This window comes from Phyllobates terribilis, unplaced genomic scaffold, assembly GCF_046119375.1.
Source record: "Phyllobates terribilis strain yellow unplaced genomic scaffold, ASM4611937v1 Scaffold_3__8_contigs__length_932513732, whole genome shotgun sequence".
NCBI lineage: Eukaryota > Metazoa > Chordata > Amphibia > Anura > Dendrobatidae > Phyllobates > Phyllobates terribilis.
The window spans coordinates 506716383-506732820 of record NW_027362763.1 but is presented as its reverse complement, the minus strand read 5'-3'; the positions used below and the strand labels follow the sequence as shown (position 1 = coordinate 506732820).

The window sequence follows — 16438 nt, the reverse complement described above, 5'->3', positions numbered from 1 at the left end:
TGCTTTTGGTTCCTGGCATATGACATAACGCCGCTTCGATTTATATTATAACATGAGAAACTTGATTTTTACAAAGAAAATGTTCCAGGTCACATGGCATGTTTCCTGACTCCAGAAAACACTTCCTTTTGTAGATAAAACTTCTCCAAATGTTAGAATTACACAATAGATAAGGAAAAGCATCTGTTCTAAAACCATCATGAGATGTAAAACATGACTACACACTTCACAACTTTTGTAGCTGTAAAATATGGGCACTTACAATGTTATGTGCTGCCCGTGTTGTCCCAATAACAGGGAAAGTCACACTGTCTACATAACAAATAAAGGGATCCCATAACACACAATGTCACAAGTCAGTGACCACATAAAGTTTCACAGGTCCATGCCCACATTGATTCATTAAGGGCTAATTCATTAAGACTGGCATTTAGTATGTCAGACCTAATGGTGGAGCAAGATGCACATAATTCATTAAGAGACGGACATCACTTCAAGAATTCTGCACATCTTGTCACTGTTATGCTCCTCCGGCAGAAATGTTACACCAGTGACTAGAATACATTTTTAGGCGTAAGGTTACACCACAACTTTTGATGAATTTATTGTTATGCCCCGCCCCACCCCAGTTCTACCCATTTTGGCGGACCTCCTGAAATTGATATGAAAACCTCAAAATTCGCAGTTTTGTGACATTTGAAGGTATTTTACATCAGTATTCTGGCAAAAACACATTTGATAATTGGGCCCAAAATACCCCAGAATCCTCAAGGGAAGAGTCAGATGGCCGAACGTTTCGGCACCAAAAGGGCCGTGGCGTCACTGACCGCTTTCCCGATACCAGGCACCCCGGCACTCAGCAGATACCTTGATAAAGACCCTTTTGGGGCCCGAAACGTTGGTATATCATCTGCCTTGCCATAAGGGGCTTAAACTAATAAATTTTGAAGTTGCAAAGATAACTTGCGGCATGCCAAAGTTGTTTCTATTTTCTTATGTATATACTGTACATCCCGCTGTATACAGACAGATACAAGTGAAGGCTGTGTCTGCAGCAGCATGCACAGGAACAGCATGAGCTCTGCTGAACGGAGCTCCGCTCACCACAGGGAAGCCACGCCCACAGATACAGCAAGCCCCACCCACCGATCAGTTTGCAGACCCCAGAGCTGAAGTAGATTTTGACGTGACATCACAGGAAGCCAGGAGACTTTCCGCCAGACATTATGTGACCAGAACGGCAGCTCAGGTTACTGAAGGATTTGGCCCAACAATGTATTTAGTGAAATGCTTATCTATGGCAGTAAGTTCAGATGAAAGGGACATGTAAGGTAGTGGTCAACTCCTAACTTTTGTTACTTCTTGGAAACACTCTCATACACAGGGAGCCAACATACAGGTAGCACTAGGAAGGTCACCAGAACCAAACTTTTTCCAACCATATATTATATCACTACTGGGGAGATAGCAGCATGTCGGCTCCCAAACAACCGTTCTACTCATTAACTCATAACCTTGTTGCTTTTTTATTTTCTTTTAAATATCTTTGTATTGATTGTAAGATTGTAATAATGAAACGTCTGACAGCATGTAAGTGAAGGGTACAGGTAAACATGGACGTACAAGGGGAAAGGACAGCTGGCCCTGCCCGCTACTGCTTTGTTCATTGGGAAACACAAGACTTGTCGCTTGATATTCCTGATAAGATTACATCGATTTACCTTTCTCAGATCTTACAAATGACTGTTATATAATAAGACATACTATGTTTCTAAAGATACCATTGTGCACTGGAGAGAAATCAGCTGAAATAACCGATTTTGACAACTGGGGCCATTGAGTGAATGAAAATAATATGCAATCATTTTCTGCATCTAACGCCCAGCTAATGCATGTTGAAAAGGTGGTTATCATTTGATTTTTGTTCAGCCACTTGTAGTAGTTCCTTTAAAGGGGTATTCCCGTCTCATATATTTATGACATATCCAATGTATAAGCCAAAAATGTATAGGTCCCATTAATATAACTCACAACTACCCAACTGTAAGTGAAGTGGTGCTCAGAATTCTTATACAGACAAATGGGGAGACCTGCACATCTATATAGGCATACGGACCACCTCTCCACTGACAGGGTTCTGTTCACAACATAAATGGGGGTCTTATTAGTAGGACCCACATCAACCTTATATTTATTGCATATTCTGAGGCTATGCCATAAATGTACAACATGGGAATACCCTTTAAACATGATGTCTTACCTAAAAGTATCCCCTTTGTAAGACTAAATAGCCAGTTCAGACTGGCATATGTTTGGGAACGATGGTTCGTTCGTATAAACAACCAGAAAAAAAACAATCTAATAATGAAGCTAACTATTCTAATAGACTTTTATAATAATAAAACACCAGTATACGGGTCTGTTACTAATATAACTACAAACTAACAGAGGTACAGGGGACACTTGTTCCAATTATAAGCAATGCGTTTTCATGGGTAAAATGTGATTTTTTTTATATTACATATAAAAAGATAAAGAGAAGTGTTTTCCAAAATTAAAACTGAGCCTGACATTGTATGAATAGCTTGAGTCAAGTCCCACAAACAGGATTCCAGCATGACTAATGCAAAATAAATGACTAAACCATGAATTGCCCTTTGATGCCTTTTGATTTATTCTGTACTTCGGCTCCATATAATCAGTATATCTGTGTCTAAATTGTCAGAAAATGACTAAAAGAACTGTTGACCGGTTTGTTGTTTTCTAAAATAAAACTGTGATGTCTTCCATTTCCTATTGTGTTATTTAAAAGGTTGTGCTGCCCCTGTAATATGGACATATCACCTATTGAGTGATGTCACAAAAAATTCCTTTTTGTAAAGGAAAAGACCTTGCATATTTGACAATGAAATAGATGAGTCACATGTGGTAGCACTCCTTAGTCTTGAATAAATGCCATCATGGAGTACATCCCAATTGGGCATCTTAAGAGACAATATATTTATTTATATAGAGAAAAAGTAATTGGGATTTCAAGGGCTTGGCCACTGCTTATTTATTCATGGCCTATCCATCAATATGCAATCGGTAGGGGTGCGACACTCGGCACTTCCACCGATTAACTGTTACCGGCACCGGCTGGAACACAGCAGCTCCAAAAAAAACTATAGTGGCTGCGGCCAGATACTACAGATCCACCCCCTAATCATTTGAATAGAGCACTACAGATCCAATCCGTTTGAATAGGGGATGGATCTGTAGTACCTGGCCTCGATCACTATAGAAATGACGGAGCTGCTGTGTTCCGGAGCATCCCAGAACTTCTGCCCGGCGCCAATAAAAGCTGATTGGCAGAAGTTCGAGAAATGTCCAGATATCGGCAGAAGTGCTCCCTTGACTGCTCCCATCTGTCTTCTCCCCACCTGGTTCGGCTTGACGGACAAGTCTCTTCCAATACACAAATAGAGTGACCTCTCAGCCAAGAGAAGCTGGATGGGAACCACTCCGTGGACATTACTTCCTGTGCCCGGCTCTTTTTCAAGCAGATATTTGTTATTGCTCATGCAATAAATTAGCCTCTTGCTCTTTTAAGTTTTCTGTAGTTAGAGCTGCATGAAACAGCTGACAGGTTCCCTTTAAATAGCTTTCTTGGGGCCTTGCTTACATCCCGAAGTGGTCCCCTCTGTCCCAAATGATCATGCTGCTTGCCATCAGGCTCCAATATGATGTCATAATTACAATGACTGGATCATAATCAGAATTTACATCAGAACCCACATCTGAACTAATAACAACACTCAGAGAACCCGACACCTCAGCACATTTGGTTTGTAGCTGGCAGAGATTAGACGGTTGTCTTTGCCATCTTTATTTTTATTTCACACCATCAGTAACGCTGCATAGATATGACATGAACTGCTTTCTATTACAAGTGAAAATCCTAGAAAGATAAATTAACCTGGTAGGGATATATTATACATCAAATTTACCAAAACAGCAAAGCCCAACTGGATATTAACCCTCAGTAGCAGGTTAAAATACTTAAAATTTATCGTAATTCATTTTGTTAAGAGATAGGTATATCTTGAGAATGGAGTGAGAATAAAATACTAATATTTGCCTATGACGAAATTATTAGTGTTCAGATTATTCAAGGTAGCGATTACTTATTATTAATATAATAGCTAGCACCCCGAGATGCCATCCAAAGATAAGAGGCAAATATTATCAGTATAAAACTTAAACAGCAAGCACATGTCCCTCCGACATGTTTCACTGATTACATGGTGTCATCAGGGCATGGGACAATGGCGTTGATAATATTTGCCTCTTATCTTTGGATGGCACTCCGGGGTGCCACTTATTATATTCCTGATAAGCAACCACTACCTTTATTAATCTGAACATTAATAATTTTGTTATAGGCAAATATTAGTATTTTATTCTCCATTATAAAGATATACCTATCTTTTAGCAAAATGAAATAAATGTTAATTTTTATAACCTGCTAGTGAGGGTTAATATCCAGTGGGGCTTTGCCCTTTTAGATAAATTTGCCTTCTATTACAAAGCAAATGGATAAATATTTTTTTTACATACAAGTTTATAAATATGTGGCACCCCAGAGGGTCCGGTTGCCACAGTGGTATTGCATCCTTCAAAAGAGGTACTGCCATGCCTGGAAGCAAGCAGGGGTCCCCTAGTCAGGTACACTACACATGCAACACTTTCCTGGCTCCAGACCAGCAAGGGGAGACCCTCCCCTTGACAACTGGGATCTGGGGGCGGGGTTAGTTAGTCTTAGTGTGAGGAGTTGAGTTTAGGACATCGAGGAGAGAGGAGCTAGGGACTGGAGCTGAGGAAGCTCGTCCTAGCTGAAATACACAGAGGACCGGACACCGGAGTCCGAGGCTGTGGGGCACTGCAGGCCCAGCAGCAGATACCGTGGGGCAGGAGATTGCAGGTCTCCTGGCCCCATCAGACGCCCGGAGGCTCAGCAGCACAGAGGGACCAGCACCGCCACGGAGGAGCGACGCATGCGCAAGGCCCGGGCTGCCAGCCATACGGGTGAGCACAGAACGTCACACTCAGGGACGTGGGCTACAACACAGCTACAAGCAGTAAAGCCAAAGAGTATAGTGAGAAGGGCAGGCTTACAACTCCATCTGGCAAGGAGGACTCTATGTTTGCTTCCAGGCTGACCGGACTCTTACTTCTAGCCAGTACTCCAGTCCAGGCTTGTCTAATTGTCATCAGTAAAGACCCTGGGACTGCACTACACTGACTCTGTGGTTATTACTGACACCCTGCACAACCACCATCATCCACACACTGCCCTGAAGCTAACTCTTCCTGTGGGGAGTTATACCACCCTTGCTGCAAAACCACCAGCTTCAGAGGACTGTTCCGCAGCGGCGGTCTCCATTGGCCGCATTCCACAGGTGGCGTAGTCGGACATTAACACCTATACATATAAATTCCCCTTGGATTGACCGCCCTGGGTCACGGAACGGGTCACCGCCACAGTGACTACCACCCCCAGCATCTACCGGCCCGGCACCGGGTACCCCACGGCCCAGGGGGCGCGTCATATACAGCTCATCTGCATTGCTCCAAAAGAAGTTGCTAGAACCACTTCTAAATTTCAGGTGAGATCTCCTAGTATCAGATAAGAGCTTTACAGTGGCATGTAAAAGTTTGCGCTCCCCTGATCAGAATTACTGTTATTGTGAACAGTTAAGCAAGTTGCAGATGAAATGATCTCTAAAAGGCCTAAAGTTAAAGATGACACATTTCCTTAATATTTTAGGCAAAAAAAATATATAGTCATTTTCTACATTTTAAAAATTACAAAAAGGTAAATGGGTTGTATCAAAAGTTTGGGCACCCTTGGAGATTTATGTGCTCAGTTAACTTTGACCAAGGTTTCAGACCATAATTAGCCTGTTAGGGTTATGGCTTGTTCACTATCATCGTTACGAAAGTCCAGGTGATGCAAATTTATCAGCTTTATAAAAACCCAGCCTCCTCTAACCTTGCGCCAAACAACAGCAGCTATGGGTTCTTCTAAGCAGCTGCCTAGCAAAATGAAAAAGGTGGAGGCTTACAAAGCAGGAGAAGGCTATAAGAAGATAAAAAAACTTTTTCAAATTGACCTTTCCTATGTTTGAAATGTAATTAAGAAATGGCAGTTAACAGGAACAGTGGAGGTCAAGATAAGGTCTGGCAGACCAAGCCAAATTTCAGTGAGAGCTGCTCATAGGATTGCTAGAGAGGCAAACCAGAACCCCCACTCGACTGCAAAAAAACCTTCAGAAAGATTTAGTAGACTCTGGCGTTGTAGTACTTTGTTCTACTGTTCAGCGACACTTGCACAAATATGGCCTTCATGGAAAAGTCTTCAGAAGAAAACCTCTCCTGCTTCCTCACCATAAAATTCAAGCATCAGAAGTATGCAAAAGAATATCTAAACAAGCCTGATGCATTTTGGAAACAAGTCCTGGGCGCCGATGAGGTTAAAATAGAACTCTTTCTCCACAATGATCAAAGGTATGTGTGGAGAAAAAAAGGCACAGAATTTTAGGAAAAGAACATCTCACCAACCATTAAGCATGGGGGTGGATCAATCATGCTTTGGGGTTGTGTTGCAGCCAATGGCACGGGGAACATTTCACGGGTAGAGGGAAGAATGGATTCAATAAAATTTCAACAAATTCTTAATGAAAACATAACACCATCTGTAAAAAAGCTGAAATTGAAAAGAGGATGGCTTCTACAAATGGATAATGATCCTAAACACACGTCAAAATCCACAATCGGCTACCTCAAAAGGCACAAGCTTAACGTTTTAAAATGGCCCCCACAGTCCCCTGATCTGAACATCATTGAAATCTGTGGCTAGACCTCAAAATAGCAGTGCATGCAAGACGACCGAATCTCACAGAACTGGAAGAATTCTCCAAGGAAGAATGGATGAAAATCCCTCAAACAAGAATTGAAAGACTCTTGTCTGGCTACAAAAAATCTTTACAAGCTGTGATACTTTTAAAAGGGGGTACTAACTATGCAGGCTGCCCAAACTTTTGCATTGGCCCATTTTCCTTTTTGTGATTTTTAAAATGTAAAAGAAATTTAAAAATATGTTTTTTTCTTTGCCTAAAATACAAAGGAAATGTGTCATCTTTAACTTTAGCCCTTTTAGAGATCATTTCATCTTCAACTTGCTTAACTATTCACAATAAGGCTAAATGCCCATGATGCAGAAATGCTCCGGATTTTTCCTGAGCGTTTCTGCATCTCCCTGGCAGAAAAACCGCATGTGGATTATACATGCGGATTGTACATGCGTTTTTCCTGCCAGGGACATGCGGATGTGAAGCGTTCTTCACATGCATTTCCGCATGCGGGTTGACAAGCTCTTTCCAAGTGATTTTAGCATCACTTGGAAAGTGCTTGACAACTTGGTCACACTATATAAATCCATGCAACCGGCATGGATTTATATAGTGTGACCAAGTGTTGAAAAAAGGATTAAAAATGGTAAAAAATAAAAAAAAAACATTATACTCACCTTCTGATGACCCCCGGTCTTTTCTCCGCTGCGTCCGGTCTTCCCGGTGTCTCGCGGTGGTCTGAAAGGACCTGCCATGACGTCATTTAGTCATGTGACAGGTCACGCAACCGCCGACGCCAGCGGTCGCTTAATATCGGCATGTGAACATGTAGTCATGCACATATTAAGCGATTCAATGCAAGTCAATGGCGGCGAAAACGCTGCATTGACGTAAAATAATTGATAGTGCTGCGGATTTTTCCGCAATGATAATCCGCAGCGGAAATTTCCGCAGCATGTGCACAGCACATGCGGATTATCATTGGGGAACATGGCAGGCCTTCTACCAAGCGTTTTTCAAGCTTTTCTGCAGCACAATTGCCACTGCGGTAACGCTTAAAAAAACGCATAGTGGGCACACAGCCTAAAAGTAATTTTGACCAGGGGTGCCCAAACTTTTACATGCCACTATAGATACAGAGATACTGTGACATGCATATAATGTCTAAATTGACACCGTTTAAACTTCTATTGTATTATATAATTTTGAACTTTAACGGGGTTGTCGACAACTGTACAACTCCCTTATAATGGACCCCAGGAGGTGAGAAAAAATAATGGTACCCACTTCCCAGACCGTCACCACTCCTAAGTAGTTAGCAATGAGTTCCCCACCGGTCTGCTGGGGTCATGATCTGGCAGAGGAATCACATAAGAGCAACATTTTGTCCCAGCCGAGCTAGAAGAAACAATGTTTTTTGTGCTTGGCTTGGAGTATTCATTTTTATTTTTCTGAATGCAGAAGGGTCCCATTGACTATCATGGGGTCTGCACGTTTCCCTGCATGTGTCAGTTTTTAGAACAGAAACAAAAGCTCATCATAAAACGGAACAGACAAACGGATTTCCCAAATGAAGCCTAAATAACACGTCAGAATACACAGAATACAATAATAGCCAAACAATGGCGCATTGAATATGGAACAAGGAAGGAGTCCTATGCAAACAGTTTACACAATATAAGAACATTCATTCTTCTGCATCACAGAAATATTTTTATTTTGCATCCGCAAATAAAGTCCATTGTGAATGTGATGCAGTGGATAAAATAATGAAGATACGAGTACTGCGAAGGAATAAAGATGTATCATAATATATCACAAAAATATTGTGTTTTGTGGAATATCTTGGTGCCATGTAAACAAACATTATCATTATTTCCAGTATTCCAGACACGTCAGTATGGAGACATGGCTAATTAAATATCCTGTTATGTTAGTATTTTAATAATACTCTTATTATATGTCTTTTAACAATAGAGCGGTCACATGTTGAAAAATATTACAAGGTTTTTCCTGGCACTAGTAGATTATATCTTCTCTTCCAGCTCTATCATTTACATGATGAAGTAAAAGTCATCACCTGTAAATATTATCATATTATTTACTAAATAACACATGGGTTATGGCAAGTGCAGAACAAGTCCTTGTTTTCTACCAGCAGCTAATGTGTTTGACCATTCCCATCCCATTTCGACTTTTTCTCTTCCATGCGGTGTGGTGGGTATTGCACCTCGACCCCATTTACTTTAATGCACAAAAGGGGTATGGCATATGTTTCACATCCTGTTGACCTTTTTAATTATATTATTAAAAGTTTTCAGATAGTTTAGAACGAGAAATGTCAGAATGTGCCTGTCCACCATGCCTATATCCTACATATAGATCATGTATGAGACATCCAAGGTGGTCACAGGCATTTGACAGCTGTCGATTAACAGATGCTTTCTCCCGAGGAAAAGTCCAAGCTGTGTGAGCTTGTCATATTTCCAGTAATTCCAGCCTTAGGGCTCATGCCGCCATCAGATTTTTCTGTATGAGTGCTATTTATGATTTTCACAGATACCTATGATAGTCTATAGAGCCATTCACACGTCAGATTTTTTTTCTTGGAGTGAGTGGTCCGTGGAAAATATTGGACACATTTCAGATTTTGATCCGAGGGTCAGATCAAAATAAATCGGCAATGCAAGTCAAAATTGAGACTGCGCTCAGATGACATCAGAGTGCAGATTGCACAGACTATCAGAATGGAGAAGGTGGAGAAATTAACATTTTTAATTTCTCCATGTACGAGAAAATCAGAAGAAACTCATATCACATTCTGATCAGAATAATTGATCCGATTTTCTCGTACATGACATGTAAATGAGGCCTTAGGGTTATGGGCTGCCAATTCTATGGACATTAGCTCAGATATTGTCAGTCTTTTTCTACTAGTTCCTCACTGGTCAAGTCACCAACCATGGCCAAGGTCCTTGTCAAAATGATAAATATTGCTCAACTTCAAATGATGCTAAAATAAGCCCAAAAGGGGTCAATTACGTTGCTAAAACAGAGGTTGCTGCAGCCAGAGAAAGACCTTTGCAGTTTAGCTGCCTCCCTGCTGTGCCTCACTAACAACTAGGGGGCGCTTCATGAGAAGCATTGCATTAGATTAGATTGTCAGCACACCCTACAAGAAGCCAATGATGTAAAAGGCAAAGGCCTCAGGAATCTCTCAGATTTCCTTCTTTTCTGAGCAGTTCCTTAGCTTTCTCCTTCCAGGCTGAGGTGGCTGCTGTAGGTCCTGTGCCACACTAGGGCTGCTCTTCATATGTTGCATCACTGATGCCAGCCTGGTTACATGTTTGCACTCATTAGAGGCTGGCTCTACCTGGGTACCATCTGGCATTCTGCTGTCAACAACAGGAGGAGCATCCACTTTTTCTAACCTTGTTGTTAGATCTTACGCAGCTTCTAAACCATTGTTTGAGGGGCAGGGTTGGCAGTCAGCCCTTTCCAAAAAAAGAAAGGGGAAAAATGAGCCAAGCTTGGACAGTCTTGTTATCTCATTTGTTGCATAAAGGCCCCAGTGACACAATCATTGCCAATAAGTCCTTGGCATGGTAGGCACATTACTAGCACTGCTTTATGTGTATTATAAGACTACTTGGATTGGTGATGTCATCACGAGCACAGTGACGTCACTTAAGGTGAAATGTTCAGCATTAAAAACAGTAGAACAAAAAAGTCATCTAGTAAAACACTGAGTCAGGATCACATGGGGCAGAAGTGGGCTAGGTGGCCCGTACAGCTGTCTGCCCATCATACTAATATTCTACACATCACATGTACAGTTTCTTATGAGTTCTGACAGCTCATTAACCCATGACTGTAATTCAGCAGGAGCCCATAGATTGCTGTCTGTATGGAAGCCCCGCCCACCTGTCAGTTTCCTCCCACCAGTCTGCTCTGTGCTAGCACACCAGTAGCATGCAAGGCGTGGTCAGCACATAGAATAACAGCTGCCAATGTCTGCCCTATGCCCACACATATGTACAGCTCTGATAATCCAGCACCCACCTCAGGCTCCCTCACCAGCTGTGCCAGGCTTGTGCTGCAGAAGATGCCTCAGTCTCTGGGTAGGAGGATTTCCACAGGGCAGCAGCACTGCGGGGGGATCTGCCACATTACACTGTGTTTACATGCAGCAGGTCCAAGATCACAGCAGCAGCAGCAGCAGATCAGCAATAGAAGGCAGCATCTGGCAGTCCGCACAATCCCTCCTCCTCCTCCTCCTCACTCCTTCCTTCCTGCTCTCCTCCTCCCCAGTGCAATGCAGGCACACAGCCTGTCTGCTGCTCACACCCCATAGGCACCACTCTCCTCCCAGGGATCAGCTGCAAGGTGGCACATGCCAGCTCTGTGAGGCTAAGCAGGGGAGCAGAGCTGGGCTAGTTGCTCTATGGGAGGGTACCTTGTTACCCCCTCCCCTCACACCACCCTGCAAACCCCATACTCCCACTGGTGAGCTTCATCTCTCCCCTTATCACCAGACATGCTTGCAGAGCCAGGACAAGTGAGAGCCCAGCAGAGCTCTGCCTTACAGACCCCCTGTATGATCCACATGGCATTGTATTTTACATTCATATGACATCCGGTTTTATATCAGCAGATAATACAATTTATAAGACCAATTACAGTTTACTTTGTTAAGAATTGCAACAAATGGGTTTATCTTTATGGGATTTGATTTTTTTGAGACTAGCTCATTCTGACATTTTTTTCATGCATTCGGTCCATGGGATAAAACAGCCCTATAGAATAACAGACTGAAAATACGATTGTATGAATGTATTCTTACATGTAACACTGTGCACAATTCAGCCCCTAAGCATCAGTATCGGCCGGGAGCTTTATGTTCGGCTAGGATGATGAGATTTGGAGTAGAAAATGTCATAGACGTGCACCATAAAAAATGGTCATAGACGTGCACCATTATTTTTTCAGAATTTCCGTTTTTTTCACAATATCGGAGTTTTGTCTAAATCATCATAAATGTCAGATTTATAAAGTAGGTGCAACATTTTCTATAGCAGGAAACTAGAAAAAGTCTAATATATGCATCAGCTTTACTTTCAACAGTCTTAAAAGAACCTGTCATTTAATCCATGCTGCCCAATCTGCAGGCAGCATGATTCAGAGCCTGGCTACATAGTTGCAGGAAATATAGTTATTAGATCTGGCCACATCTACAGGCAGAGATGTGACTTGCCCTCGGCCAGCTTCTCGCAGTGCTGCTCCAGGTGATTGACAGGTCTGTCCCATAGCAAGAGACCTGTCAATCACCTGGAGCAGCGCCACGATCTTCTAACTATAATATCTCTGAAACAATTACACAGCCAGGCTCTGATTTATGCTGTCCGTGGTTTGGGCAGCATGAGTCAAGTAACAGCTTCCCTTTAATTGTATATTCACATGTAGCAGATTTGCAGCTGGAATTTCTGCAACAAGAAAATTGGTTCCATACATGTGAATAGTGTTGTGCATAATCTGCAGGTCCTATTCAGACAAAAGGGACAGTAGCGCCTATAATTTACAATGTTAATCATGGACAGCACACAGACTGCACATCGATGCCATTCATGTGCTGTCTGTGATTTTTACAGACTCGTACACTTGTATGGGTAATTTTGATCCGAGATGCCGATCAAAAATGGATGTGTATGTGTGATTGTAGCACCCTGAGGGTTCGGCTGCTACAGGGGTATTGCACCTCAACCAGAGGTGTGATATTCCACTCCCGAGTAAGGAAGGAGTGTGGAACTGAGCTCGGTAGGCTGCATGCACTACATACATCCCATTTCCGAGGAGCAGACCGACGGTACTCCCACTTAGAAATGTGCAGGTACGACCGAGTCTGTTCCTGGCTGGAGTGGGAGGGGGGTGGTACATCCCAAGTAGTGTAGGGGCAGATAGGGGGAGCAGCCTGGGTAAAGATAGGAGCTCATTGGGTGCTGGTCACCTGAGCTCACACATAGAGGGTGTATATAAGGTGGGCACCAACTAAGAACAGGGTCAGTTGCAGAGAGGAAGTCAGCGAGCAGAGGAGAAGAAAGACCCAGAGTGAGAGAGGAGAAGAGAGAGAGAGACCCAGAGGGGGAAACAGCAGAAAAGGACTCCAAGGACCCAACTTAAATCCCCGGGTGAAGAGTCGGCACAGGGTACCGGAACCCAAGCTGGTGGGGGCAAAAACACACCCCAGCCAGAGACCGGAGACCGTGGGCAGCGTTTGTCACGGTCACCCACCACATCCACCACGAAGGCATACCACGTGGAGGGTCAGGGAACCCGAGGCCAAGGGTCTCCCAACAGAAGGCCCGAGGGAGCTGGACCTGGGTGGATCAATAATGGGGACGGCCAGAGAACGGACAGAAGGAGAGCTCAGGGTCACGCTCCGGACTTATTTGGGGGTTGGCTGGATCCAGAACCTGGTGGACGCAGCACGGCTCGGGAGGTCACTCGAAGCTGGAGTGACCAGAACATCAGCAGTGAGTAAATATCCTAAACTGCATAACCCGACTCTGTCTCTGATTGCCGTCTACACTGCATCACCACAACCCCCATCCTCTGCACCTGATCCCCCTGAGGCTATACCCCACCCGTTGGGGGTTATATCATCAAAGCTGCACTTACACCATCAGCCTCAGCGGACCCTGCTGCAGCGGCGGCCACAGTGACCGCAACACAACGGGTGGCGTAGTCGACATTAAGAACTTAGCAACATCTGTAGGACTGCCACATACAACTCAGTTTGACACCCTGGGCACGGACCGGGTCACAGCCACTCGGAAGACTACAACTCCCATCTGATCCGGCTCCGGATATTCCCCCTAAAGAATATGGCCCAGGGGGCGCGTCAACTTTGGCGTAGTCGGCAGGATTACGTGCCCACAACAACCGGGTACTGCGTGCCTGAAAGAAAGAACGAGTTTACCTCAAAAAGAAGTCTCCTGCCGGTTCCGGAGGGTCCCCGCCATCGGACCCCATCACCAGTCGATTCCCGCCAGGTGTCCGCCATTAACAACTTTTTCCCGCCATCTGCAGAGTTTCCCGCCACTGGGAAGCGATTCCCGCCATTTCCAAAGGTTTCCCACCTTGGAAGAGCGGACGCCATTATGGGCGTGCCAGAGGGTGGCGAGAGGCCACCTCTCATCGTGGGCCAGGACCGAAAATGGCGCCAAAAGTGGAAACCGCCCCCACCAACAGAGACTGTGATGCTAGAGGTGTCTGTCAGCGTGAAAGAACCGCCCCTGGAGCTGACAGTCACCCAGTGGCCCCGGGACCGCCCTCGAAGTGGGAGGAGACGAAAGGAGAGAACGAAGATGGGTGCCGCCTGGAGCAGTCTGGAGCGAGCGCACCCGGAGGCAGGAAGCCTGGAAAGGAGTAGCAGAGAAGCTCACCCGGAGATGGCGAGAGAGCAGAGCAGCACCGGCCCGCTGGCCAGGAGCCTGCTGGAAGAAGAGCAGAGCAGCACCGACCCGTTGGTCAGGAGCCTGCTAGAAACCACGACCCCACTAGGCCTAGTGGAGGTCCTTGCACAGCTCCCCCGAGACCGGGAGTGTGCACAGACTGCCCTGGAGGGCCTCGCACGGAGGATGGCCCGGGTACAGCGAGAGACATTGGCGGAGTGGAGCCGAGAGATGGCCCAGCAAACCAAGACCCGGAGCACGCCAGCCAAGATGAGGAGACAGACCGCCTCTGAGGACGGCGCGGGAGGACCCAAGGCCGGAGACGGCGCCGAAAAGGGAGCCGAACGCATGGAGGCAGGTAAAGGGGACGTCTATACCCCAAATCAGGACACCGCTTGCCTGCCCCAGCTCCCCGTCGCAGAGCCCGAAAGTCCCCCTGCTGTGCCCGAAAACGCCATGTCACCGACGCAGACTAGGCCCCAACCGGAAGCCGCCGCCGCGACCCCTGTGACGTCACACGCACCGACCCCGAGCGTGACCAAGCAGGAAGTAACACCAGCCTGGTCGCAGGGCCTAGAATTCCCGGGCGTCGCATCACCAACAGCGCCCCCTACCTCCGCGGAGCCTCCGGCCTGGCCGCAAGGCCAGGTAGCCCAGGGCGCCGCCGTCCTAACGGTGCCCTTCACCTTCCAGGTGCCCCAGGCCTGGCCGCAAGGCCTGGGCAACCCGGGCGCCACCACCACCGCGCCCGCACCCGTAAAACCAAGGGTGCCGCGTCTGGGAGAGGACTTGTTTGCCCAGCACACGTGGCCGGACGGGCAACCTTTCATCTGGCCCCAGAGGTATTATGAACTGGAGCACCAGAGGAGAGTTGGGGCCATGTGTGCACCCCTGATTCCGGCTCCGAAGCCCGTGATAAGGATCTCGCCCCCGCTTGAAGAGGCCCAATTTGAGTGGGACCCCACCGGAGAAGACCTAATGGGGTTCACTCAGGAAACCAGGGCAGCTGCAGCGGAGCGTGCTGAGTGTTGCCGACAGCAGCTCGAGGAGTTTGCGAGGGAGCGGAGAGAGAGGCGGGTCCGGGAACAACAGGCCCAAATAAGGAGCGCCGAGCAGAAGAGCCGAACCAGGAGGGACCCCCGTGCAGCGCACAGTCCCCGTACCACCGGGACTGTAATAAAGTTTAACCTGCAGCATGGGTGGGGCTTCATCAGAGACAACAACACCCCCGGCGACGTCTTTGTCACGCGCAGAGACGTGGAGTCCCATCTGCCGGAGGGGCACAGAGGTCGTGACCTTTACATCGGGGACGAGGTCACCTTTACCCGGCACAAGTGTGCCAAAGGACCTTACGCCCTCCATGTGCATCGCCTGACAGAGGAGGAGCTGCGATGTGAGGAGGAAGAGCAAGAGGATCCGGACGGGTCTGAAGCTGAGATCCCCAAAGAAGGAGCAGGAGGAAGACGTTGTTGGGTACAGCGGAGCAGGTGCTGTAAATAGTTACCCGATCGGGGTATAAAGAAACTGTTACTGCAAATATAGTCCCCGTTGGGACCAGCTGAGTGAACTGTTTACCCGTTTACCCTTAATTCCACAGGCTGAGGACTGTGAGCAGCCATTCCCTTTCCCTCCTTAACTGGCCGAGGACTGAGAACGGCCATACCCTTGTACATAGTTGCGCTTCCTAAAGCGCCCCCTACCGGTTTTATAGGAAAACCATGTTTTCTAGAAAGACTGTCGCACTGTACCCGGTCACACGTTGCACAGTGACCGGAGGAGGAGCCAGAGGCGACGAGAAAGTTTTATATATATAATGTTTTATATATTTTATATGTTTATGAAAAATTTTGTATGTTTTTGGTGTTATGTCTTACAGCCCGAGGACGTGCTGTGATTTACCAGGGGGGAATGTAGCACCCTGAGGGTTCGGCTGCTACAGGGGTATTGCACCTCAACCAGAGGTGTGATATTCCACTCCCGAGTAAGGAAGGAGTGTGGAACTGAGCTCGGTAGGCTGCATGCACTACATACATCCCATTTCCGAGGAGCAGACCGACGGTACTCCCACTTAGAAATGTGCAGGTACGACCGAGT

The 16438-nt window shown here is 46.0% G+C and overlaps 1 protein-coding gene across 5 annotated transcripts in view; it reads right to left on the bottom strand.

The window, feature by feature from the left end:
- NCOA7 (nuclear receptor coactivator 7) overlaps positions 1–11354 on the bottom strand; it is a 139600-nt gene extending 128246 nt beyond the window's left edge. For 3 of the 5 annotated variants that reach the window (XM_073676019.1, XM_073676023.1, XM_073676021.1), the window contains exon 1: positions 10956–11352. The gene's annotated coding sequence lies outside the window, so the exon portion shown is untranslated. Of the gene's footprint in view, positions 1–10955 lie in introns of all 5 variants that reach the window. The other 2 variants (XM_073676024.1, XM_073676022.1) reach the window with 2 other exon arrangements.
- Between the last annotated feature and the right edge of the window lie 5084 nt (positions 11355–16438).